The following is a 25654-nucleotide window of genomic DNA, read 5'->3' on the forward strand; positions in this document are numbered from 1 at the left end:
TGGCTGCAGGCTCCCCTGCGCTGGGCTCCCCTCTCGCTTGCTGCAGGCGCCCAGCCAGCCCTACACAATCTGCCAAGCTCCCACCACCCTTGGCCTGTCCAATTTAGAGGGAGGGAGAGGAGTGCCGCCTCCCCCTTACCTCTGATTGGCCGGCTGGGTCATGCCCATCAAGCTGAGGCCCGCAGCGGATTGGCCAGGCGGCCAGACCAGGAGAGGCTCGCTGCCTTCCTCCCCCTTTCCCTTCACAGCAGCGTCCTCAAAAGACTCATTGGGCGAAGGGCCCCCCCCCGCCTTAGTCGAGCGCTGGCCGGGCACTGGCTGGCAGCCCTGCCACTCAGCCTGGCTGGCTCGGCCATAGGCTGCCGGGAGCAGAGTGGGCGGGGCTCCTTCCCCCTCCTGTGACTAACTAAAGTCTGTGAGTCACTGCACAACCCATCAATCCCATTAAATGCCGTGTGCGGGCAGGCGGCGCTGCCTGGGCTGCTCCCTGCGCTGCCCTAGCCCCCGTGCATGGGCTGCCGCCGCTTCCCCCCTCTGATACATGGCTGGCTGGCTGGACTTGTTACAGTGTCACCTCCTGCCCGCCAGCTGCAGCACCAACTTCCCCCCCAGCTAGTCTCCTCCTGCCCGGGGCTGTTGCAAAGTGATGGGATAGAGAGAAGCCGCTCCAAGCACCTGGGCTCCTATTTATTAGTCTGTCTCCCTGTCCTATTCCTGGGTGGTTCTTCTTCCTCTCTTCCCTTTCCCCTTCTTTATTTTATTCCTCCTCCCTCCCTCTCCCCTTGCCTTGGAGCCTGGATCTCTTGAGTTCTTCTGGAAAGGGTGAGTACAAGGCATGGCCTTTCTGACTTAACATTTTTGAGTGGCACCCTCTTTTTTTTGGGGGGGGGGGAGTATTTTCTGGAGCCTGGGCTGTGCTGGTTGCTTATTCAGTAAATATCTAGAAATAAAATGGGGGTGGAGAGAAGGGTATGTGATCAATATATTTAATACTGCTACTTACTATTTATCTGTTGCAAACTATTTAAAAGTTGAATTGATGTCTTTGAAGCTAACTCTGATATGTCTCAACGGTGATACTTTTTATTCCTCCTTATCTTATTTTACTCCCACTCCCTTACTCCCATCTTGTCTGTCCAGATCAAGATTTTATTAAAAAATACTTCATAAAGTATCTGCAACCCTTAAATGTCTATAGATATATTCACTGTTGTGAAATAAAAATATTTCTTATTGAGACTGGGGAAAAAATGATGTAATAGATATTAACTTTTGAAAGTAATTCATATTGCAGTGTATTTTGATGGAGCACTAGACAACTCACTGTCCAAATCATACTGCAGCTCAAATATTGTGCTGTGTGTACATTTATTAAAATGAAACCATGAAGTAGTTGTCAAGCATTTGAACCCATAACAAACAAGGAAATTAATTTGTTCTACCACTGTATCTTCAGCAAACTCTGATCTGTTTACGTATTTCAACACACATGGAATGTACAAGCCTTATTTCTGAATCACAGGGAAATGAGTGTATCCAACTGGAGTGTTAGCCTTCAACTTCAATTTGAATGTCCTTTTGGTAGATTAAACTCAAATTCAAAATATTAGTGTAAAATAATTGGACTTGGAGTTTTTGTATTGAGTGTTGAATATCTAATTAAAAATGACACTGGAGCATGCATTTGTGCTTTGTGTAATCATAATATCCAAAGTTGCTAAAATAAAAAAATCTTACATCGCACCCCCAACAAGTAGTTACAGTGCATCTTCAGAAGATACTTTCCAAGCCTCACAACTTTGCCCATCTATATATAACATTATTTTAAATAGACTAGTAACTCACAGCAGTCAAACCGGATGAATGAAGCAGTTTTGAATTGTTGTGTTTACTTTCTTTCAACACCTTAACATTGTCTCTGTCTCAAGTCTAAAAACAGTCAGTAGGAATTTTCACTAAACTTTGTGAAAATACATGATTGGTGCTAGACTAAGATCTGGTATACCAAGTTTCAACAGTTTATTTTAACATAAAAGAGATGAAATCAAGATCATTTACCAAGTGAGGCTTACTGGTTACGGTTAACAGGTGAGGGCTGGAGCAACCCCTTGTTCCCTGTGGGGAGAGACTTCTCCAGCCAGTGCGGGTCCACAGCCATGGGTGCTCCAGCCTGGCTGGAGTAGCCCCTACCTGCCCCCATTTAAACAGTTAACTGGTTAGCCATAACATTTAACAGATTAAACAGGGTTTTACATCCCTAGTGACACTGGGTTTCATTTCAATAGATTGCAGCTGTTGTCCAGAGACTCTAAAATTGAGCATGTGAGGAAAAACATCAATTGTCATCCATGATATTGTAAAAAGAAAGAAGAAACTTAGATTGCTGAGATACTAAATTCAGAATGGGAACACTATTTGCTTTTTTCCTTAATTTTTGTGTGTGACAGTTATGAGATACAAATCATTGCTTACTTAACACGGTCCTAGTCTGTGTACTTACAGCAAATGTGAATTTGTCCAATATGCTTAAAGCTTTTTAAAATACCTGTGTTGCTCTCATGGGGGCCCTTTTATATATGGCCATTTTGAGTTAATATTTTGTAGGCCTGTTTCTCCTTTCTTAGTGGTTATCATTCCCATCTAGATGGGAAGTTTAGAATCCAATGTTGTGGTGTTGTTTTTTAAGCCTACAAATACCTACTTACATGACAAACTGTGATTCCAGCTCTTCTCAAAAGTAGTTCTGCTACTCTTACTCACGTGTAATATTTTACTACATGAGTAGTCCCTTTGATTGCTGTGTGACTACTTGCATACTAAAGTACCAAACATTGAGAATAAGGGTAACAGAATCAGGTTCTAAATACTTAACTTTTTCCTTGAAATAAGAATATACTAGATTAGTGATATTTCTTGAGGTCATGGTGAGATCTTCGGATAACTAAGCATGAGGTTATTCTAATAAATGATCACACCAGAAATAACTGGTTGAGATGATGCCTATACCATAAATGAAATAAGCAAGTACGTTTCAGGGTGTTTTGATGCGGTGGACGGTAGAAAAATATTGTGACTTCTGGTATGTTGTAATGAAATTCTGTGCTGGAGGGAAGTTTAAATACTGAAGGTCTTGCAGGAGGAAAGTTGGTAATGCTACCGAAATACAATTAGAGGTATTTTTCACATGACATGAAGAATTTTATTGTTTTCAACGAGAGTAGAAGCAGTTTAAGAGTAGTTGATATTGTAGGGAGTGTTCACAACTCTTACTTCTCTGACTTGCCTCTCTCTTAGCAAAAAGACCTGTGGCAAACAAGCTATTAAGATTTAAAAAAACTTGTCTAGTGAAGTGGTGGTGTATCTTGCCATGATGGATTACATGTACTTTTTATAAATCTCCTGAAACTCGTGTTGGGCACTCTTCAGAATGAAAGACAATTATTTCATGTTTGTTTCATGTTTTCACTTCCTTTTATGACTGTCTTCATGGTTACGTGTTTGTGTCACTGATTGCAATGTCACTGTAATTAACATTAATTATGCAAACTAGATTGCGTTTAGAGGCACTCCAACTCTGTATTGATACTATCATCTCTTTTGTTGGTTAAACAAGAATGCAGATATTTCAGGATGCTGGAAGAACTATAGCTATTATAAAATAGTGTCTGCACAGAAAACAAAAGCAAATACAACTTTTAGGTCAAATATTGTATCAAGTTTTTATTTGGCAGCACTGGTTAATCACACAGTTTGATTTGAAACCCTGAGACATAGTAAACAAGGATACAAAATGGAAGTAAATGTAATGATTCTATGTAGACTTAAGAGTTTCACTATATTCTTTGTAGAATCGTGCCCAATAATATCTGTAGTCCTTATTTGAATAAACTTTCCATTTAAGTATGTGAAAATTTTGCCTGCTTAAGGAAAACAGAATTTGGCAGGTAATGAAGTGCTAGCTTTGACGAAACAAACTGATAGAACAGGCAACTTTTTGCTTAATTCTTTTTTCTTTTTCTTTTCTTTTTTTTTTTTACAAAATTTTTTTTGCTTTGTTGTCTCTAAAAAACCTCCACTCAGCGTAAAGAGTGATATTAGTTTTGCACACTAATTTTTCTAATTAGAAGTGCTCCTAGAAAAATGATAGTCTAATCATGTTTTATACAGAGAAAGTATAGTAATGTTATCAGAATTAATTCAGATTAGCTACAGTGAAATTAATAGAAATTTTTAAATCTGACTTTGAAATGCCTCAATGAAATACATGAGAATTGAGTGATTCATGTTAGATTTTAAATAGACATCATAATTGCAGGGATAATTGTGGTTTTATATTCATAATATACTTACAGAAGAAATACCATGGCAGAGGAAGAATTTAAATTGGAATTCTTACACTGTAAAAATTCTAAGGTGTTGGTGTGCAAGTATACTATAAGATACTGGAAAACTATTTAGTTTTCCGCTGACTTTCCACACCAAGTAATCAAGAATTTGTTTGCAGTTTATATTAGGCATTTGTCTTCTGTGCAAGACTATCAGTGTAGTAGTCTTCTGGAAAGTTAAAAACAGGATTCTGGGCTCTGAGATGTGGAGCTTATATAGTTAAATTGGAAGATTCCACCGTATTCAAAAATTACCATTTAGCATTCTAGTGAGTCTGTTAAGTCATGGAGATGATTTTATGAAAATCAATAAAATGCTTCCCCCCCTCCTTATTGTAGAAGCATCTTCAAAGTAAAAGATGTTATTTCTTGGTAGCATTTCATATTGGCTTGATAAATTCTTAATTTAGAAAGACATTCTCTTCAGTTTAGACAATACATGTAAAGATAAATATTTTTTGCTTTTGGCCTTTTTTTAAGTGTCTTTATTAGCTTGCCTCACAGAAATCACATTCACCTCCAGACCTGTAAGTGATTTCAGTGTGTCTGTCAGCAGACTCAAGAATGAAGGTCACTTATTTTTCAGATGACCTCCTGGCCTGACATTGGTTCCTGTTGCCCAAATGCTGTATATTTCTTAACTCCCGGCTTTTGGTTCCATGCGCATGCTCTTAAGTAACACAGATGTGTGGAAGATCCCAAAATACCAGGATGTGATGTACCCAAAGTAAATTTGAAAGAGAAATTGTGACCTTATCTACTTTAGGGGGTGAGGTGGAAAGAGTTGGTATTGACCTCTGCAGAACCTGTAGTATGTGTTATAGCCTTTTCTTGCCTCAAAGGTCCATCTGTTCTGCTATTAGCAGAACAAGTAACAAGGTAGTTTATCACATTAAGTACTTGTGGAGAAAGAAGTGACAAATTGACAGTGTCACTCTGTAGCATGTATGAAACATTAAGTATTGGTGATTTGATGATCTATTTCAGGTCAGGTCTACACTGGCAGAGAAAATAGATGTAAGATACACAATTCAGCTATGCAACAGTCACAGCTAGAAGTAGACACACCCTAATTTTTTTTTTCTGGGGCAGCCCCCTCATGGGAGGTTGATGAGAGAAACTCTCCCATCGACTTCCCTTATGACTGCGAGGAGTGCTGCAATTGATGGGGGCATCCTCAGTGTTCAGTTTAGTGGGTCTTGTCTAGACCCCCTAAATTGAACCCCGGAATATCAATCGCCAGAGCTTCAATCCTTTGGTAAGTATAGACAAGCCCTTAAAAGGGACATTAAATGGGAGCTATTCACCCTTAATGTTGGGACTCAGTTTTGCAACTGAAATCAAAATTACTATATTAAAACAGGAGAACTTATTTAAAATCTCCTGAGTGTTATGACCCCAGATACTCCAAAGGGTTATTCAAGCAAGATAAGGTACTCTAAATCTTGTGAGGGAACTTACATGCCTTAGTGATCTATACTGTAATTCTTAACGCCTCTAGAATCCACGTGTAGCAAACTCCAAGTCAGCAGCTTTATGAAGAACCTACTTCATGACACGTGAGGAGAGCAACTATTGAATTTTGGTACGTTGGGAGCTTACAAAGCTTGTTCTTATATGAACAGAAACTGTTCAAAATGCCAGATTAATGATGCATGCAACAGTAAAGGTCACCAACTTGGAAAATTAATAATATGGTTCATGTTGACATTTCAGAGGGAATGCAGATTGGAGTGAGCCACACCCCAGTCTGTTCTTGTGGTTTCAATGGACTTGTATTTTTCACTGCATTGAAACACAGAAAATAAGCAGTCTTCCTCTCTTCTCCACCCCAGCCAAACTCCTTTCTGTAGTGAAAATATTTGTGATGTTCAGCATTTGTTTGTTGTATGTATTATTACATAGGATCAGAGTGGGGCTTTTCCTGTTCATCTGCATTTTAGAAGCTGTATTTTTGTCTTCTAGTCAGGTTGTGTTCCCGAAAGACCATGGGAGTCAAAGTTAGCAAATAGGTTCCAGATTCTCCAAAATACTGCCTGTAGTTAAGGAAACTTATTAATGACCCTGTGGCCTTCACAACTTCTCTTTGGCACTGCTGTGGGAGTCAGTTCAAAGATAGTTGTACACAGAAGCAAAAAAAAAAAAAAAAAAAAAAAAAAGAAAAAGAGGAGGATAGATAAAGAAATCCTAACTGAGACAATCTCAAGCAATAACAAAGATGTTACTTTTCATAACTGAATAATTATAGTAGTCACATGACAATGTGAAGCTTCTAAGTGGAGAAGAAATTGTAATTACACCACTGTTCCTGTCTTGTAAACCATTCAGCCATTAATAGTGGCGTTAAAGGCCATTAATTCAGTCATCAAATTTCTTGTGAAATTGGAATTTTCCTTGTAAAAATTAAAATTTGAATTTATTGTGTTTTTGGATGGCTAAACGTTGGGGAGAAATAAAGTAGTAACACCGTGGTAAGGCATATCCATTGTATTTTTGTTGAAATAAAATAAAGATATGCATATTTTCCTGTGCTTACTCCTCCTCCTCCTCCTCCTACTTCTCTTCTTCTGTTAGATCTCTGCCATTTCCTGTTCTCTCTCTCTAGTGTTATCTTTTTCTCACTCTTCTTGATCTCTCATTTCTTTCCATCCTCCTTTTACCTCTTAGTGCCATTATCAGTATGATCAATTATTGGGTTGCATTAGCATTCAGGTGCCCAAGTCAGGATTAGGGTCACATGTTGCTAGGCACTGTATAAAAACATAGTACAGGTTGTACCTCTCTACTCCGGCATCCTTAGGACCTGACTGATGCCGAACCAGAGAATTTGCCGTATCATGGGAGGTCAATGTTGTCTAGCAGCTTTACCAACACTTCCATTGCTTACGGGGCTCTTAGAAAACATTTAGCTCCAATTCACCCCTAAATAACAGCACAGAACCCTAAAAACCAGGACTGGTGTCTTTAAGCAAACTTTATGGGACCACAGGAAACTTGGCCACGCCTGTAATAAGTGGATATCCAGCTAACTAAAATCATGGTGGACCAGAGAGTGCTGGACTAGAGAGGTTCAACAATCCCTGCTCCAAAACATCTATAATTTGAACAGACAAGGTATTCAAAGGGCGAGAGGGGAAACAGAAGCACAGTGACATGCTTTGTGTCACCTTGGGCAAGGCATTCCAAGTCAGGAGCGGAGCCAGGAATAGAAGATGGGTTCAGAACCCTACTCTAATACCCTGTTCAATAAACCTCCCACCTCACCTCTTTTCACCTCTTTATGCTATCAGGTTTTGTGTCTTATCCATTCCCCTTTCCCATCATAAATAAACTCTACTTATGAGTGACTTTTCAGAATTCATTTTGAGACTGTTCGATGGCCATAAGCACTTCTTCTGGTGCAGCATCGCTGATTTCATGGAATGTCTCCTGACTTAGACAAGGAGAATGAGAAATGGCATTTAGGCCCACTAGTTTCACATACCAGAAGAATACAAGTATGTTCAGGTCAGGTGCCAAAATGTATTTGTAGAAGTGAATGTAGACAGAGAAAAGGAAATATTTAGTACCTATGTGTCCTGATCTATATGCTGCACAAATCCAACTAAGGCATACTATAGAGCTCAAAGGTATGTCTTCGTTAATGCTTAAAAGACTACATCAGCTATTCTGCTAAGACCAGTAGCCTGAAAATGTGAAGGTAAGCATGATGAGTAACTTCTTTGAAAATATAGCTTCTAAATAGACTTGACATGTCTAAACCTACTGCTTACAAGTGTCCTCTTGCTCTGATGACTCTGGCATGGTAAAATGGGAAAGGTGATATAGAGAGATCCATGTTGGAAACTGGCTTGCAATGGCAGAAAAAAACAAAGTAGCAGTAGTCCCCTTTTCTTTTTCCCAAGCAAACTTTTAACTTTGAAACAAATAGAATTATGTTTTCTTAAGCTCTTTTTCTGGGAACAAAACAAAGTATGGAAAATTTTAAATGTAAAAAGCTTATCTCAAATTTTAGGTGGAAAGCCTTGACATAATGGCACATGTGCAATCCCTAACTTAGAAAATCTTCTCCTCTAAATCACAGGCTTTTAAAATTTTTCTCTCTAGTGGTTAATTAAAAATTAGATGAACTGCCCTCTTGCTCAGGGCAGATATTGAATTTCTTGGACTGTAACATAATGGATTAAACTTCATGTTACTTCATACATTTTATTAGTCTGTATTGGCAGCATCATAGTTGTCCAGGCATAAGTGGTTATCCACCTAAAATTGCCCTGCTAGGGATTTAAGTACATAGTGCAGAAAATTCAGAAGTTTCAGTTTCCAGAGCATTTGTGGACTTGTCCTTTTCTGTGTACATACTCCTTACTATTCTGTGTGCATTGATGATCAATGTCCGTTGTTGTCAACAGTCCCCTTGTCCAGGGTATGCACGCGTGTTTGGTGATTCTCCTGCAGGCCCATGCATTCCCTCATTCAATTGCAATTCAAGCTCAGCCAGCCATTCTTTGGGAAATGCTTGCTGATTTCTCCTTCCCTCTCTTTTTCTGAGTTTAGGACTGTCTCTGTGGCTTTCCCTGAGAGGCCAGGCCCCAAAATCCCGATGCCTTTGCCCGAGAGCAAGAGCAGGAAGCAAGCGCTATCTGCCACAGCTATGAATCTGCCAGAGACCTGTATACTACATTCATTACTGGGGCAGATATTGCCCGGTTTTACTCAGACAGACTGGTCCCTTCCAATACTGCGACGGGGTGTCTGTAGTAAGCACTGAGTTCAGATGGCATGGAAAATAAGAACTCTGACCAGTAGCTCTGAGGCTTTTCTCTTCTGGCAGTCTCTCCCCTTTCCCCTGCCCCCTTTGCTGGACACCAATTGGATTTGTATCCCTAGGAAGAGCTGGGAAGCTTACCTAGCCCACTTCTCCTACTGGTTTCCTAGACTCATGAGCAGAGCAGGGATGGGACAGCGAAAAATTGCAAGGGATTGGGCAGTGTATGTTCTCTGACCCTGCAATGACATCCCCCCCTCTGCCTTCAAAGGAGAGAAATGAAGGTTTTGCCACTTTTCTCCTTTTCTGGACTTCTGTGAGAAGACAGTGAAATGTCCTCTTTCCAGAGAAAAAGGGGAGTAAGATAATAGCACCACTTATGAAAGATCTGCATCAGGAAAGGGCTAGAAAGCTAAGGGGCTATTCATCTGGCCCAGACCCCCCCCCATATTGTGTATCTGAATTACATACACGAGTTACACCAATCTAGCCTCTTACTTTAAAATAAGTGTGTGTGGTTTCCATGTGTCTTTTTTAATGGTTATGCTGGATTTTTGCCATGCCACAAAACTGATTAGAAATTATAATAATAAAAAGGGGGGTTATGGATCATTTCAGAGATGAGTAACATATCTGAGGGAGGGCAAACTGGAATGCTTTCCCAGCTCTTGTATGAGCAAAGGGTGCAGATTCCCCTCTAGGAGCTACTACTACTGTACTCTTTTCTCTCTTTTTTTTGGTCAAAGATGCAATCTGTATTTAGTGATTTTACTATATATACACTTGTGTGCTGCTTCTATGATTTATTTGCAGTAGCACCCACTATGTGCCAGGTGGTGGGTGACAGTCCCTGCTCTTAGGAGGCTCACGATGTAAAGGCATAGGCGGGGGAGGAGGATAATAATAGACAACTTTAAGTACAAAACTACAAGGTTTACTATAGGCAGCATGTCAGAGCTAGGGCTTTGGTGGGAAGTAAATGTGTGCAGGATTAGGTGCCTTTTAGGCAACCTCAGGTGAAAGGTCAACCCATGCGCAGGGGCTGCATGAAAGGAAATCATGGCACATGATTTTGTGAAAAGCTGACGAAGTGGGAGATTGAGGGAGCTGTGTGGGGAGGCCAGGGAATGTTTGACAGGACGGATAAAAAGGGAGGGACAGAGCTTTGAGTGTGGTGTCCAGAAGCTGAAATTTGAGTTTGATACAACTGGGTGGGAAGCCAATGGAAGGATTCAAAAGGGGGAATTGAGTTACAATGTACATACAAGCTGCAGTGTGGTTGGATTTATGAGGTTAGCAGCTATTGTCCGCTTTAATTTTCTGGCTCCTTTTCATTTAAACTCTCAACTATAAATGTTGAGTTTGTGTAGGGATTTTTTGGTAATTTCTTTTGCATCTAATTTCCTAAGCTTCCTAACAAGAGTAAAATCCATGAAGTGAGTGCATTCCATATTGAGTTTCTATTACCTCTGGGTTGAGAGAGCCATGAGAAACCTCTGTGCAAATAGTACCTTCTCTGAAAATTGTACGTACATGAAACCAGGGTCTTGGACTAAGCACACTGGAGCTGGGAGCTGCTCTTTGAGTTTCAAGTGGTGCTCAGAGGCCTCTGACTTCTAGGGTAAAAGAAATAATAATAATTTAGAATAAAAACTATAATTCTGGCATTATTATTCTGTGAGAGAGATTCTTTCTCTCTTATCCTTCCTCTGTCTGGAAGGATGAGATGCAGAGCTGTTTCTAAGACAGTATCTAACATATATCCTCAAATTAGCCAGGAAGTAGCATTACAAAAAGGTTACAGCAAATGGCTGGCAATTTTCCAATCCGTCTTGCCACTGGAAACATATAATGCTTGTGCAATATGCTCATTTATGAGACATCTGAATGTGGAGCCAGTCTTGGGGCGCACAAACAATGTGGTTGTGCATGGCACACTTTGATCTGTGGTGCCTCATTGATGGCCAAAAATCAGGTCCTCAAAGCAGTGGTACTAAATAGTCTTTCTTTGACAGGGTGATGGAAGGGTGGGAGCCATGGGAGCTGAATTTGCAGAGGAGTGTTGAGAACATCCTGGGATAGGTGAGGAAATGAGAAGTAGGACAGGTAACGGGCAGTGCTAGTGTTTGGTGGACTTCAGATTGTTAAAGTCTCAAGTAGCCCTGTTAGCCTGTAACTTTAAAACCCATGGCTGTGTCTAGACTGGCCAGTTTTTCGGAAAATCAGCCACTTTTCCAGAAAAACTTGCCAGCTGTCTACACTAGCCACTTGAATTTCCGCAAAAGCACTGACGATCTCATGTAAGATTGTCAGTGTTCTTGCGGAAATACTATGCTGCTCCCATTTGGGCAAAAGACCTTTTGTGCAAAACTTTTGCGCAAATGGGCCAGTGTACACAGCTCAGATTTGTTTTCCGTGAAAATGGCGATCGGGGCTTTTTTGCGGAAAAGCGCGTCTAGACTGGCATGGACGCTTTTCCACAAAAAGTGCTTTTGTGGAAAAGCATCCGTGCCAATCTAGACGCTCTGTTCCGAAAATGCTTTTAACGGAAAACTTTTCCGTTAAAAGCATTTCCAGAAAATCATGCCAGTCTAGACGTAGCCCATGAGTATTCCTGTGACACCTCTGAAACTCACAAGTATACAGGACCATGAGCTTTCATGGGTAAAGCTCGCTTCATCAGACAAGTTGGAGTGGAAATAAGGGTATGTCTACACTACCCCGCTAGTTCGAACTAGGAGGGTAATGTAGGCATACCGCACTTGCAAATGAAGCCCGGGATTTGAATTTCCCGGGCTTCATTTGCATGAAGCCGGCCGGCGCCATTTTTAAATGCCGGCAGTTCGAACACCGTACTGCGCGGCTACACGCGGCACGGAGTAGCTAGTTCGGATTAGGCTTCCTAATCCGAACTAGCTAGTCTGTGCCGCGTGTAGCCGCGCGGCACGGGGTCCAAACTAGCCGGCATTTAAAAATGGCACCGGCCGGCTTCATGCAAATGAAGCCCGGGAAATTCAAATCCCGGGCTTCATTTGCAACTCCGTATGACTACATTACCCCCCCCCCCCCCCAGTTAGAACTAGGGAGGTAGTGTAGACATACCCTAATAGAGTCCAACTCATCTGATGAAGTGGATTTTACCCCCAAAAGCTCATGATGCTATATATTTTTGTTAGTCTCTACGGTGCCATGTTACTTGTTGTTTTCAGATAGTTATTAACCCTCAGCGTTCTGTGCATAATGTGCTAATACCATAGTAGGACTGAATGTACTGAGCACACCAAGGAGTGATTAATTAATCACCATTTTTTTTTTTTTAAATAATGGTTGAGGCTTCATGAAACTAATTGCAGCATTTATGCTATTACAAGGTTGGATTATAATTGTAAATGTTAAGTGCCACTTTCATTGGATGTCTTATTTGAATTTGGCAAAATCGCTGTAGGCAAAATTCAAAATGTTGAAAATTAAGGCATTCTCCTGTGAACAAATAAGCAAGTACATAGCTTCACACACTTGAATGCACCTATTGATATCAGTGTTTTTAGTTAAGTAAACTTCTCCTAGTGGCATAAATCTGTCACTTCAAAAACTGCTTCAGTGTAAACCGTGAAAAGTTGTTTAGATTAACGTATTGACAAAGTTGTGCAACATATTTATGCACACGGATCAATATGTTCACAGACAACCTAGAATTAGGCTTCTTCGGCCAGTCTTAGGCAATGAAGTGACTCAGGACCACAAGATACATGTGTGATGGGTTGAGATCACAGAAGTCCCCTTGGGTTGTGCCTTTGGTGTGCTGATCATGCTGCTGACACCTGCCTTCCTGCTCTCTGGGTCTCTCCCCCAACCCTTTTCAACTGGGCCTTCTGCTCTCCCCCAATCTAGGCACAGAATTGGGCTTACTGCCCCTTACTAGAGCAACACAGACACTGAACCAGTTCAGCTCCAAGAGTAAGGGTTCAGCACCCAGGAAACCAACCCCCAAATGGGACCGAAACTGAAAACGAATTCAAGTGACCTCATGTAAAAGTTTTACACAGAGAAAGCTCATAACTCCGCCCCCTTTATCAGTGAAAGAGAGAGATGCACAGTAGTTGCTTCCCCCAGGTAATAGTTATTTACAATGGGCCTGATTATAAATAGAAGTGTTTTTATTAAGTATAAGGAATAGGATTTAAGTGGTTGCAAATAGTCAGATTAAAGTAAGTTACTAAATTAAATGAATAAAAATGCATAGTTCTGATTAAGAAATTTGTTACATGCAAATTCTTACCCTAAAGTTCCTAAACAGTTGTTCTAAACATCTCTTTCACAAGCTAAGCAATCTCTGATCCTTCCCCCTGTTCAGTCTTCCAGTAGGCATCTTAAGTGGTAAGAGGAGGCTCTCCTGGCATCTGGCAACTTCTCCTATTCTTTATCACCCCCTCCTCTATCCCTTTTGCCCAAGGCAGGGATTCTTTGTGTTTAGTTCAAACTTTGCTCACCGTGAGTGGAAAATTGCTAGATCCCAAATGGGTTTCAGCTAGGGATATGAACTGGTAACTGGTTCACCTTTACCAGGTGATGCTTACCAGCCAATGGTTAACCAGTAACCAGAAGCAGCCTCGCACAGAGCCAGCAGAGCCGCCTACCCTGTCTGGCCACAGCAGGCCAGGGGCTCCACTCCAGCCCAACTGGACTGAAGGAGCCCCTCTGCCCACCCCGTTTAATCGGTTAACCGGTTAAACACTACATTTAATTGGTTAAATGGGATTTTACATCCCTAGTTTCTGTATTCAGTGACCTGGCCAGACATCTTCCTAGGGCCATCCACCATTGGGGATTACAGGACACACAAGGCTATGATTGAGTTGATCACCGAGCCATTAGGTTTCTGTGGCATCAGGGATGGCCCTCATTAGCACACTTAGAATTCGAAGCAGATCCAAACTTCATATTTCTAACTTCACGCACAAGAATGATAGATGCACAAAAATAGGATATAAACATTCAGCAGATTGTAACATTAACACTGATAGATTACATGAGGTATTTTGACTAAACCATCTTGGAGTTATGCATATTCATAATCACAAGCCAGTTCTCAGAAGGCACGGGGGGGGGGGGGGGCGTCACAACATTGATGTTGGATTGTAGGCTCTGCTGGATGAATACAGTCTGGTTGAAACATTTCAGCTTGTTTAACCTATGGAAATAAGGGGGTGTTGGTTAGGGATGTTTGTTATCGGTTATTTTAGTAATTGTGTTGCTGCAACAATTTTTAGCAGTTACACGGTTGCTAAAATGCTCCCTAGGGGAGCAGGGCTGGCAGCCAGTGTGCTCCCGGCCCCACTTCCAGGGAGCCCCCTGACATCCCATGCTGCTGCCTCTGCCCAAGATGGCTCTGGCAGTGTTCTTGGCTCATCGGTGTTGGAAGGAACACTATCAAATGTGGCGGGATTTCCTATCTTAAACAGGAGGTGCAAAGTATATTTCCTCTGTAGCATTCCTACTCTTGGAAGAAGGGACAGTAACATTACAGGCAGTCCCCGACTTACGTCGGATCCGCACTAACGAACGGGGCTTTCTCGCCCCGGAGCTCGCAGGCAGCGGTCAGCCACCTCGACCTCCGGGGCGAGAAAAGCTGCTCCCGGTGCCCGTGGTCTGCTGGGGACCGTCTCCAGCAGACCAGGGGCACCGGGAGCAAAGACGCAGCGGCGGCGGGTCCCGCGCCAGAGCAAAGCCTCAGAGGCAAGGCACCCCGCTGCTGTGGCTTTGCTCCCTGTGTCCCTGGTCTGCTGGGGGGGGGGGCGCAGTTAATGTGCCCCCCCCCCCAGCAGATCAGGCTTTTGTTATGGACCCTGGGGCAGAGCAGCTGGGGCGCTGCCGGTTGGTCCCACAGCACCGCTCTGGGCACTACTGGACCAACCCGGCAGCACCCCAGCTGCTCTGCCCCAGGCGTCCTGATTCAGCCGCTGCTGGTCAGTTTCTGCAGCGGCTGAATCAGGACGCCTGGGGCAGAGCAGCTGGGGTGCTGCTTGGTTGGTCCAGTAGCGCCGAGGAGCAGCGCTACTGGAGCAACCCAGCAGCACCCCAGCTGCTCTGCCCCAGGCGTCCCCAAGTCAGCCGTTGCTGAAACTGACCAGCGCTGACTACAGGAAGCCCGAGGCAGAGTTTCTCTGTCCTGGGCTTCCTGGAATCAGCGGCTGATCAGTTTCAGCAGCAGCTGACTTGGGGTTCTTAAGTTGAATCTGTATGTAAGTCAGAACTGGCGGTCAGTTTCAGCAGCGGCTGAATCTGGACACCAGTTCCAACTTACATACAGATTCAACTTAAGAACAAACCTACAGTCCCTATCTTGTACGTAACCCGGGGACTGCCTGTATCTGCTTTCACTGATGGCTCTAAGGACTCTAATCTCTGAGGGCTTCTCTACACTTACGGGAAATTAATGAGGTGGAGAGCAATCTCCCAGAGTTTGGTTTTAGTGGGTCTAGTAAGGACCTGCTAAATCAACTGCTGACAGTACCCCTGTTGACTCCAGTACTCCACCGGGTGGAGAGGAGTAATGGAAGTTGCTGGGAGTTTCTCCCATCAACCTCCCACTGTGGGGATGCAGCAGAAACTCAACCTAAGATATGTCAACTCCAGTTACACTGTTCGTGTTGCTGGAGTTGCATATCTTCGGTCGACTTTCTTCCTCAGTGTAGATGAGGCATGTGAATGACTAGTCGACTATCCAATAAGCATAGTCGACACACTAGTTGACTAGTCACTTCCCCTCCCCTTGCTGCCTCTATAACTTATAACATAGAGGCAGCAAGGTGGAGAGAAGAGGGGGCACTTGAAAGCAGCAGTGCTGCATGGAGCGTGGGACCAGACGCTGGGCTCCACGTGGTTCTGCTGCTTTGAAACGCCGTGTGGAGTCTAGAGCCAGCTGCATATGGCATTTCAAAGCAGCAGCACTGTGTGGAGATCGGGTTCTGCCACTTTGAAATGCCATGTGCAACCTGGGGCCAGCTGGGGAGTCCCCATCTGCCCTGGGCTCCATGCGGTGCTGCTGCTTTGAAATGCCACGAGGAGCATAAGGTCAGTGGGGGGACTTCTTGCTACACTTCAAGGAGGAGGTGCCCTTATCGACTATTTGATTAACCAATTAATCTAAATTTAACATCCCTCGTGTAGATCTGGCCTCAGTATTCTGGTCTGAGCAGTCTTCTTCCTAAATTTTTCTCCTTTTGGAGGAACTTGGACTCCACAGTAATGAGATACATTGGCTTGAGCAATTTCTGTTTGAAGATCTTAAGGTCTGTGAATACAGAAGCATATTATTTTTTTGGATTTTGGTGGGTTCTCGCCATAATTCAATACTGCTGTTGGAATGGTTGTTTTAACTGCAGGACCTAGTTTAACTAGAACTGAGCATGCATTGCTGCTTCTCCTATATCATGAAGTTCAGTGAGTGATGAGTTGTCACGGGATACCATAATAAAATAAGTGCTCATTGTAGCTTTGAAATAAAAAGTAATTCCATTAAAAGGGAGAAAAGGACATTTTGTCCATAAGCCTAATTGTAAGAGTCAGAATTCCTAAGCAGAGATTTTTCACGTGCAGTTAGGTTGCTTGCAGTGAGAAATTAATTCAGTGTGGGAAGGGATGCTGAGACTCCCATCCGTGTCACAGCCACATGTCTGCAGTACATTCTCTTCCTCCTCTTGGTATGTGGCTTATGCACTGGTTTTGTACCTAAGATGCATGGCTGCCTGACACCGGTCCTTGAGGAAAAAGTCAGCAAGGTACTTAATGCGATACCTTTATTGAACAACTGACAAAGTTGCAGGAGTTGCTGTTGGTTTTCAACACTTGATAAGAGTGATATCCGCTAGCAATTTTTTGTTAAGTCAGTATTTGCTATATACTGCTTTTTTGGTAGATGCTTGATAAGGACTGCACTACAGTCGAGTTCAAACCATAGTCTCACAGAGCAGAAGTTTAGTATCTCCCCTTCAGTTCAGTTCATTTGCTTTCTCTAGTCACTTGTTTAACACAAAGCACAGCTACTGCAGGGCTTAGGGCTGGAAATAATACTTTATAGGAACAGTGAAAAAAGAGGTGGTGGGAAGACAGATTGGGGATGAGGAACCAGGATCTCTGAGGTTCAAGTGTTTGTTCTCCAATGCTGATTTCTACTACTGTAACCAAATCATTTATCTCTTTCCCTGAGTTTTCCTATTTGTAGAACGTGAGGAATACTTGCTCCCTTCAGAGTTGTTGAGAAGGCTGATTTTGTTGATGTCCGTCAAACACTTTGAAGCTGAGAAGTGGGATAGATGGGCCAAGTATTTAGTTTTGGAATTCACTGTGATGCTAAAAATAGTAAATTCAAGGAAGCAACTACAGTCATAGTACCATGGTGATCCTGGCGCTCAGAGCTAGGTTCTACTTGCAGCCTCTATCTGCCCGTCTGTAATAGCTCTGCTGGAAAGTCTCTGTTTGCCGTGCCACTCGTGGTCCTGGGGGCAGCGTGCATTTGAGCATGTGGGAAGTGCTCCACTGTGGCAAAAATTCATCATAAAAACAAAGTTAGGGCTTCTAAAATATTAAATTTTGATTTTTAACATGAGCTGTGTGGTGCTCCCCATAACCTGCTTCTTTTCTCTGCCCAAGAACGATGCCAGATAAGAAGCAGAGCGAGCAGTATAGCGTGATGGGGAGAATGGTATTTGGAACTGGAGAGTAGGGACTTCTCACGCACTGGTTTCCCAGGTGCTCAAAAGATGGGGAGTGATAGCTGGAATGCCTATTCTTGTGGAGTCATGGAAGCTAGTTCCAGTTTAGGCGAGGGGGAGATTGTCTTTTCGGCATGGATCTGTATGAGGTGGAGGAATGAACTGGTTTCTGGAGGGCTGCGGGCAGGGGTGGGAAGTATGTAGGGTTGCCAACTTTCTACTCACACACAACTGAACGCCCTGCCCTGTCCCTTCTCTGATGCCCCCCCACTACATTCCCTGTCCCTCAGTGGCTCGCTCTTCACTAATCTCACTCATTTTTATTGGGCTGAGGCAGAGGGTTGGAGCACAGGAGGGGGTAAGGGCTCAGGTGTGGCTGGGGATGAGCAGTTCAGAGTGTGGGATGGGGCTCTGGGTTGGGCAGGGGGTAGAAAGGCAGGGGATGAAGGCTCTAGGGTGGGGTGAGGTTGGGGATGAGGAGTTTGAGGTGCAGGGGGAGGCTCAGACCTGGGACGGGGGCTAGGGCTCGGGCTTATCTCCGGTGTCTCCTAATCAGCGGCATCGGATGGCAATTGAAGCTCCCTGCCAGTCCCAGCTCTGCGCTGTGCCCTGGAAGCAGCCAGAAGGTCTGGTTCTTGGAAGGGGGTAGTAGTTTTGCACACTGCTCTCACCTGCAGGCATTGTCCCTGCAGTTTCCCTTGGTTGCAGTTCCCAGCCAATAGGAATGCAGAGTCTGCCTGAGGGGGGGCAGTATATAGAGTCTCTGGTTTCTCCCAGCATGGAGCTGCATCTGCTGACTGCTTCTGGAGCACAGTGCAGAGCCAGTACAAGTAGGGAATAGTCTGCCCTAGTACCGCCAACAGGACTTTTTTAATGGCTTGGTAGGCAGTGCCGACTGGAGCTCCTAGGTTCCCTTTTCCCTGGTCCCCACGTGTTCCAGTTGAAAAACAGATGCTTGGCAACCCTAGGGGCATGGTCTTTGCCCCACCTCACAATGGCTAGGCTGTGGTAATGGGACCCCAGCATTCACTTCCCTGCAGGTTCATGGTATCTGGTTTAGGTAGGAGGGTAGTTCACCCCATGCGCAACTGCCAGAGGTCAGACAAGGCGAGGAAAGAACTGTCCTCCTCGCATGGAGGGCTATGGTTGCAGTTTTAGATGCAGCCTAAATACAAACCTGGTCCGTATCTTTGGAATATCTGGTTCGCTCAACATGCCTCTTAATTTAGACTAATTTAATTTCCAGTCTCTCTAGCTTGTCACTCAGGCACAGTGAACCGGGAGGAATGACGATATTCTGGGACCGGCCTGACTTGTTTCTCTCTCCTGAGAGCCAGTTTCTAGTCTGCCACCAAATAGCAAAGTGGCAGCTAGCCCCACTACTATTGTTCAGTCCACCAGAGACTCTTCAACAAAAGCTTCTGTGATAGCTTGGGAAAAAAAAGACTGCGAAGGAGCATTACAGCCCTTTGCCAGCTCCTTCTGGGCCTCTTATTGCTGAAGCAACTGGAGCTTTGCTGTCCCTCGACCCCAGAGAGTTAAACAGCCACCAGTCCTGGGTAAGTGCTAAGCATGCAACCTCGTACAGTCCCTCACTTGGGTAGTGGGGGGTCCCTGTTCTGTCAGCAGCCCCCGCCTAGTATCCCATTTGCCTTCAGCCCATTCACTTCACAGCAGGGTGAGCTGGAGGACCCAACCTTCCATCGCCAAGCACCCCGATATCATGAATGTATCCATGACTGGGTATTGATTGACTTTGTGAGGTCCAGGATGACTTGGGGCCCTATAGTCTGAAAAGATCAGAAAGAATCTAGAAGAGATCCCTTTCCTCATTCACCTGGCAGCTTTGGCCCAGTGGCTCTGTTTGCCAAGAGGGATAGTGGGGGACAGACTAAGGGGGAATTTGCATCCAAGTACTGAGGCACTAACAAAGAGCCAGGCATAGTCCAGCTTTCTCAAAGGTCTTTGGAGATCAAGGACTGGACCCTCTCAGTACTTCCTGAGTGATTGGAGGCCTGAAGGCTGCTCCAATCCTGAACAGCAAATATAAGGAATGGACCTAGCAGGCAGGAAAACAGGAGAGTCTACCTGAACTAGCCTGAAAGCTGGAGGAGAGATCTGTGGAACTTATATATACGTATATATAAAATATTTTTCAGTCTCTTACTTGCACTCCTTTATGGTCAGACATGGATTAAATCGTGGTGGAAGTAACCAGATACTGGACAAAAGTTGAGCAAATAAAACCTCCTGCATCCCTTGGCTTGGAAGGAAGCCTGGCAGACGACTGGAGGAAGTGGTTTCAGTCAGGGTTCCCTCTAAGTTACATGGCTGCACAGCGGCCTAATGATCCCTGCTCAGCGGCTCAAGGCTGCCGCACATGGAGTTGCCACTAGGATTACCCTACTTGAACCTTCAAAAAGGAGGACACTCCTCCGAGGGAGTGTCTCTGTAACGTGTTATTCATTAATACAATGTGAGTTAGTAGACGTGTCCTCTGGCTCCAGGAGCAGGGCTGGATTAAGAAAGGCGCTTAAGAGGCTACGGGCCAGGGCCCCTAATACCTATGTGTTGTGGGCCAGACCTTCCTGGTTGGGAGGAGAGGTGTCTCTGTGTGCTGCCATTCCTCCTCGTAACCCCCTCCCCTCCGGGCTGAAGCCACATTGTTGTGAGCACTGCGAAGCTCTGTCCCGGCCCTGCACTGACCTGGAGGCACTGCACCCCACAGCTCCCATTGGCTGGAAATTGTGGCCAATGGGAGCTACAGGGAGCAGTGCCTGCTGGTAAACCACCTGTCCCCACTCCTTAAGCTAAGGGTACGTCTAGACTACCGCGTTTTGTCGACGGAAGTTTTGTCGACAGATACTGTCGACAAAACTTCCGTCGACAATTTGCGTCCAGACACATGGAGTTCTGTCGACAAAGCAAGCCGCTTTGTCGACAGAACTCCGTAGTCTGGACGCAACGTTACAGGCAATAACACCTTCTGTCGACAGAACTCTGTCGACAGAAGGTGTTTTGCCTCGTAAAATGAGGTATACCAGCGTCGACAAAACCGCGGAGTTCTGTCGACGTTATGTCGACAGAACTCCGCGGTAGTGTAGACGCTGGTATTGTTTTGTCGACAAAAGTCCACTTTTGTCGACAAAACTAGGTAGTCTAGACACACCCTAAATCAAGTGAGCGCCTGAGCCTTCACCACACCCTAACTCCTTCTCAGACTTCATACCCCAACCCAAAGTCCCAGCTTCCCACTCCACTACTCTAGTTCCCTCTTAAACTCTGAACCCAGAGCCCCCTTCTGCTCCCTAACTTCTTCCCAGGCCTCACAACCCTACATTCACCTTCTGCCCTGAGCCCACTCCTGCATAGGCTTGCCAGGTGTCCAGTTTTTGCCTGGACAGTTTGGTATTTTGGCCTTCCGTCCGGTTAAAAAAAACCTAGAGAATAAAATGTCCGGTATTTTCTGTTTTCCCTGGACAGGTGGCTAGCAGCATCTGCGAGGGTGGGAGGAGCGAGGAGCATGGTAATTTAAAGGCGCAGCGATTTTTTTTTTTTCCAACCAATTTTTCCCTGCCTGTTCGGGATTTTTTGTGAAAGTATCTGGCAACCCTACTCCTGAACGACAAACCCCTTGGGCCCAGCCTGAAGCCCCTTCTTGAACATCAAATCCCTGCTCTCAAGCCCCGCCTTTGAGCCTCCTCCCACATTCTGAACCCCTCGGCCGGCCCCACACCTGCCACAGATCATCCTTGTGCAGAACGAATTTTGTAATAGAACTAATATGGAGGTGATGTTTTGCACATCATCTGCACATTGGTGCACATGACAAAATTCATTTCGCACATATACATGAAAAATTAGAGTTCAGTACTTCTGAATCTTTCTTAAAAGACGTGACGTTGCAGGAACTGTGGAGGGCATTTTGGTTCTGACTGACATGTAGCAATTGAGATTTGTAGCTGATTCCAATGAAAGCATGGGGGGAATTACAAACTGCAAAAGTTATTAAAATACATGTAATTCTTTGATCAGTGCAGCAATATCACTTTGGACAGGTATACTTTCTTTATGCTAGCTCCCATTTACCACAGTATCCCATACTTCCATAAAACTAAGCCACATGATTTTTTTGAACTGTTAGCAGATGGACTAATTGGAAATCAAATCATTTGTGGTATAACTGATAAGATGAAGACGGTATTGTGAACAACAGCCTTGACTTTGCAAAGAGCAGTGAGTATTTGCAGGGCTGATGAAAACTGTGCTTTCCCCTCAATGAAAACGTTAATAAGCAATGGAAGAACTGAAGTGTAGCTAACTAAAAAACATACAGCGCTATAAAAACAGAATATATTCATAAACAGAAATGGCAGACCCACATTTGTTTGTAACACATGCAAAGACAATTGCAATATAAAGCCAAGGGGTCCAGCACAATACACACATAAATATGCTGCCATTTTTGCAAAAGCATGTCACATAAGCACAAATTGCAAAGTACAAAAGCAAATGATCTTCATGAACATGCCTCTGAAGGACAAAATCAAATAATGATGCAGAAACAGTGTTCTTTGTTGGGTCATTTAATTAAAATTACCAAGGAAGGTTCTACAGCAGAGTGGTGTGTGACACTGGAAATAAATGAACAAAAAATGAATTTCAGAAGAGATACAGGAGCTGAGTGCAAAGAAATCACAGCAAATGCATACAGAAAGATTCGTGACTGCCTAATGTTAAAATAAACTGTGCTAGTTTCATATAACTGGCACAAAATGAGCATATGTGGCAAAGCCACGCTGGCATGCTTGAATAAGGGCAGATATCACTCAGTAAAGCGTAAGAGTGGAACAGACAAGTTGAAGAACAGTCTACAAATATGGATGCTCAAATGGGTGTACAGAGTGGGGCTCTTACATAATATGATTAGGTGTTGGACAGAGAGAAATTAAGGATCTAATACAGCATATTAGAGCAATGTCAGTATATCACCAAGATACGTGCACCATGTAAACATGTAAGACACAGGTGGGGAACCTCAGGCCCTGTCCCTGAGGCACAGGGCCCTCCTGCACTGGGGAGCCTGTGCTGGTGCTCCAGCCCCTTGCTGCCCCACCATGGGGCTGGGAGTACACAAAATCTACTAGGCTGGGCCCCTCTAGGCTCTGGTGTGCGAGGGGAATGCAGGGTGTGTCTCCTTCTCAGTCAGGTGCCATATCAGTGAGGGGTTTTTGTGTGTGGCCCTTTACTGATTTTTTTTTTTTCCTGTGGGTAAGTGTCCCAAAAAAGGTTCCCTGCTCCTGATGAAAGAGATTAAACAAAAGATGAAAATGACCAAATGTCGGTTAAATATTATTGCTTGACTCTAGATATCCGATGAATTAACAGTGTGGTCTTCGAGGGGGGAAAGGAGCGGGAGGGGGAGGAGTTTAAATATAAGTATATCTGTCAAAAAAAATCTAAATAAGGTCATCAAACACTAGAGTGCTATCCCATGAAAGCAGATGAGGAAACCACGTCTAGACTTTTAAAAAGCCAAAACGTATTCAGTTCTGGGTGAAAACCTCATGTCTCACATCTTCCAAATTGGATAGAGGGAAGGTAATTGTTGATGGTCTCTTGATTTGGGGAGACCACACACCATTGACAAAGGAGTTTTGACCAGACGTAAGGTGGCTAAAAGCAGTGGTAGTTGTGGAAAGACCACAAAACAAGGAGGCCTAACAGAGAGATTCATGGGCATGTTATCATGAAGTCAATCGATTACTAATTTGTCACAATTAAGGGTGACCACTTCTTGAGGACATTATACAATGGCAATAGTATGAATGGAAGAAGGAAAAACTTCACTGTATTAAAAAAATGGTTACTGAAGCATCTTTACTGAAATATTTTGAGGTGAATCAGAAGCTAAGATCAGAGTACATGTAAGTTTCTGATTGGGTGCCTAGAAATAGGGAAAGCAAAGAACTTCAGAAAGAGGAATTTGAATTAAATGCCACTCAAGAACTGTCCGATTCTGTAAAAAAATTCAATAGGCTCACGTAAGAAACAAAAAGTGAGCCAACCTTGTGAGTTGAGTGAATGTTTCTACATGGATGTTCTGTGGGAAAAGCCCAGGTATTTTCCAGCATAAAAACTTCCAGGGGTGTGAAATTGTAAAACATGATGGATTTTTGTGTGTTTAAAAAAAAAAAATGTTGTGTCAATACCAGAAGAGGTCATAAATGCAAATCACAATTTGTGCACAGAAAAATGTAAAAACAGACGCTGTCCTGTCAAGTTGTGGCCAGGCACCTATGCTGTTCTTGAAGATAAGATTTTTGAAATCTTGAAATAAATTCAGGAAGCAGAATGCCTAAGTACCGCGTGAAATTTCCACTCAGATTGGCACAGACTACACACATCAAGTGTGTGGTATCTGTTCACTATGGGATTCCAGATGAGCTGCTAATGGATTATGGTGCACAATTCACGACTGACTCATTTCATTGGTCCTCTGTATTTAAAAAAAAATCATTCAGGTATACTACAGTATGTCAAACCCTCAGTATGTATTATCAGCACTATTCCCTCTAATCTTTTACATCCATGTGCAGAATAATTTTTCCGTGCTCTGAGGCATGTGGAAATGTGCACCACCAGTAGAAACAAAACCTACCTGTGGGTGCTCTGCTAATCAGCTAGGCATCATTTGAATCTCTCCTGAGCGCCGCACAAGTGCAAAGCTTACAGGGAACACTGCTTATCAGTGGGTTCAGGCTCTTAACAGCACAGTCCTTTTTGTGTTACATGCATATTACACAGCTTCTTTTACTGACAAGCAAGATCTTTGTCTTTGGTTGTACACAACTACCATTATCCTTAGGAATCAGAAACCAAAGGCAGAGGCACCTGTCGCGCACAAAGAGGCACAAGACTCAGAAATAACAATCCTGTCCAAGTGGCATCCTTGGAGAGGTAGCTTTTGTGTTGGTGAAATGCTCTTTTTGCCTGCTTATAAAGGGAAGTGTGTCTCTTACTCCTAATATGTATTGAGGTGCAGCAGAATCCCAAACAGATAGCACAAGTGCTATCCTGTCCAGTTTGTCCTGAAGTATTTGAAAAAGACGGTTGTTGACTTTTGGATTGTGAGGAAGTAAATGGCTGTAAAGGAAGTGTGCAATGCATTTCTGCCTCTGGGAAGTCTGTCAACATGCTTTCTCCCAACTCTGTGCTGAAGATTAGATATTTTAGCTGCTTGCACTGTAGTTGTGACACTGTATTTCCCATACTCTTAATAGAAATATTGTACCGGTATGCTTACTGGTTAACCAGTTAACATCCCTAATTTTATGCAAGACGGGTCAGGTGAGAGAGATCATTGGAAATCATTCCTGATTTACTAAATATGATTATCCTATTTGTATGCATGTATCACTTTTTTGAATCTGCAGTTGGAAATAGTGTGAATCTGTACTATGGGCTAGAATGCAACCAGACCTGACTGGTCGCTGTGAGAGAGAGCCATTTGAGCGAAGAGTAGATCCCAGAGGAAGTTTATCACCTGCAAAGAAGTCATCTTGAGAATATTACAACTAGCCTTTGAGTTACAGCTGCAGGGTCATGTGAACAAGTCACCTGCTACTGGAATCCATTTTGGAATACCAGTGTTTTTTACACTAACTAGTGTGGGGACTAAGTTTGGAAACTGAGTTCCTCCCATATACAAAAACTATTTATGGCAGCTGAGTGAACTCAATGTTGGTTGTTCTTCACTGAATCCTCTCTCGGGTGACTGATGCGAA

The 25654-nt window shown here is 43.6% G+C and overlaps 1 protein-coding gene across 1 annotated transcript in view; it reads left to right on the forward strand.

Moving 5' to 3' along the window:
* Positions 1-426: 426 nt before the first annotated feature.
* Positions 427-25654, forward strand: part of SERTAD2 (SERTA domain containing 2) — a 106479-nt gene continuing 81251 nt past the window's right edge. Inside the window, exon 1 of the mRNA XM_006114081.5 lies at positions 427-822. The gene's annotated coding sequence lies outside the window, so the exon portion shown is untranslated. The remainder of the gene's footprint in view (positions 823-25654) is intronic.

The sequence above is a fragment of the Pelodiscus sinensis genome, chromosome 3 (genome assembly GCF_052426305.1).
Source record: "Pelodiscus sinensis isolate ZL-2025 chromosome 3, ASM5242630v1, whole genome shotgun sequence".
Taxonomy (NCBI): Eukaryota; Metazoa; Chordata; order Testudines; family Trionychidae; genus Pelodiscus; species Pelodiscus sinensis.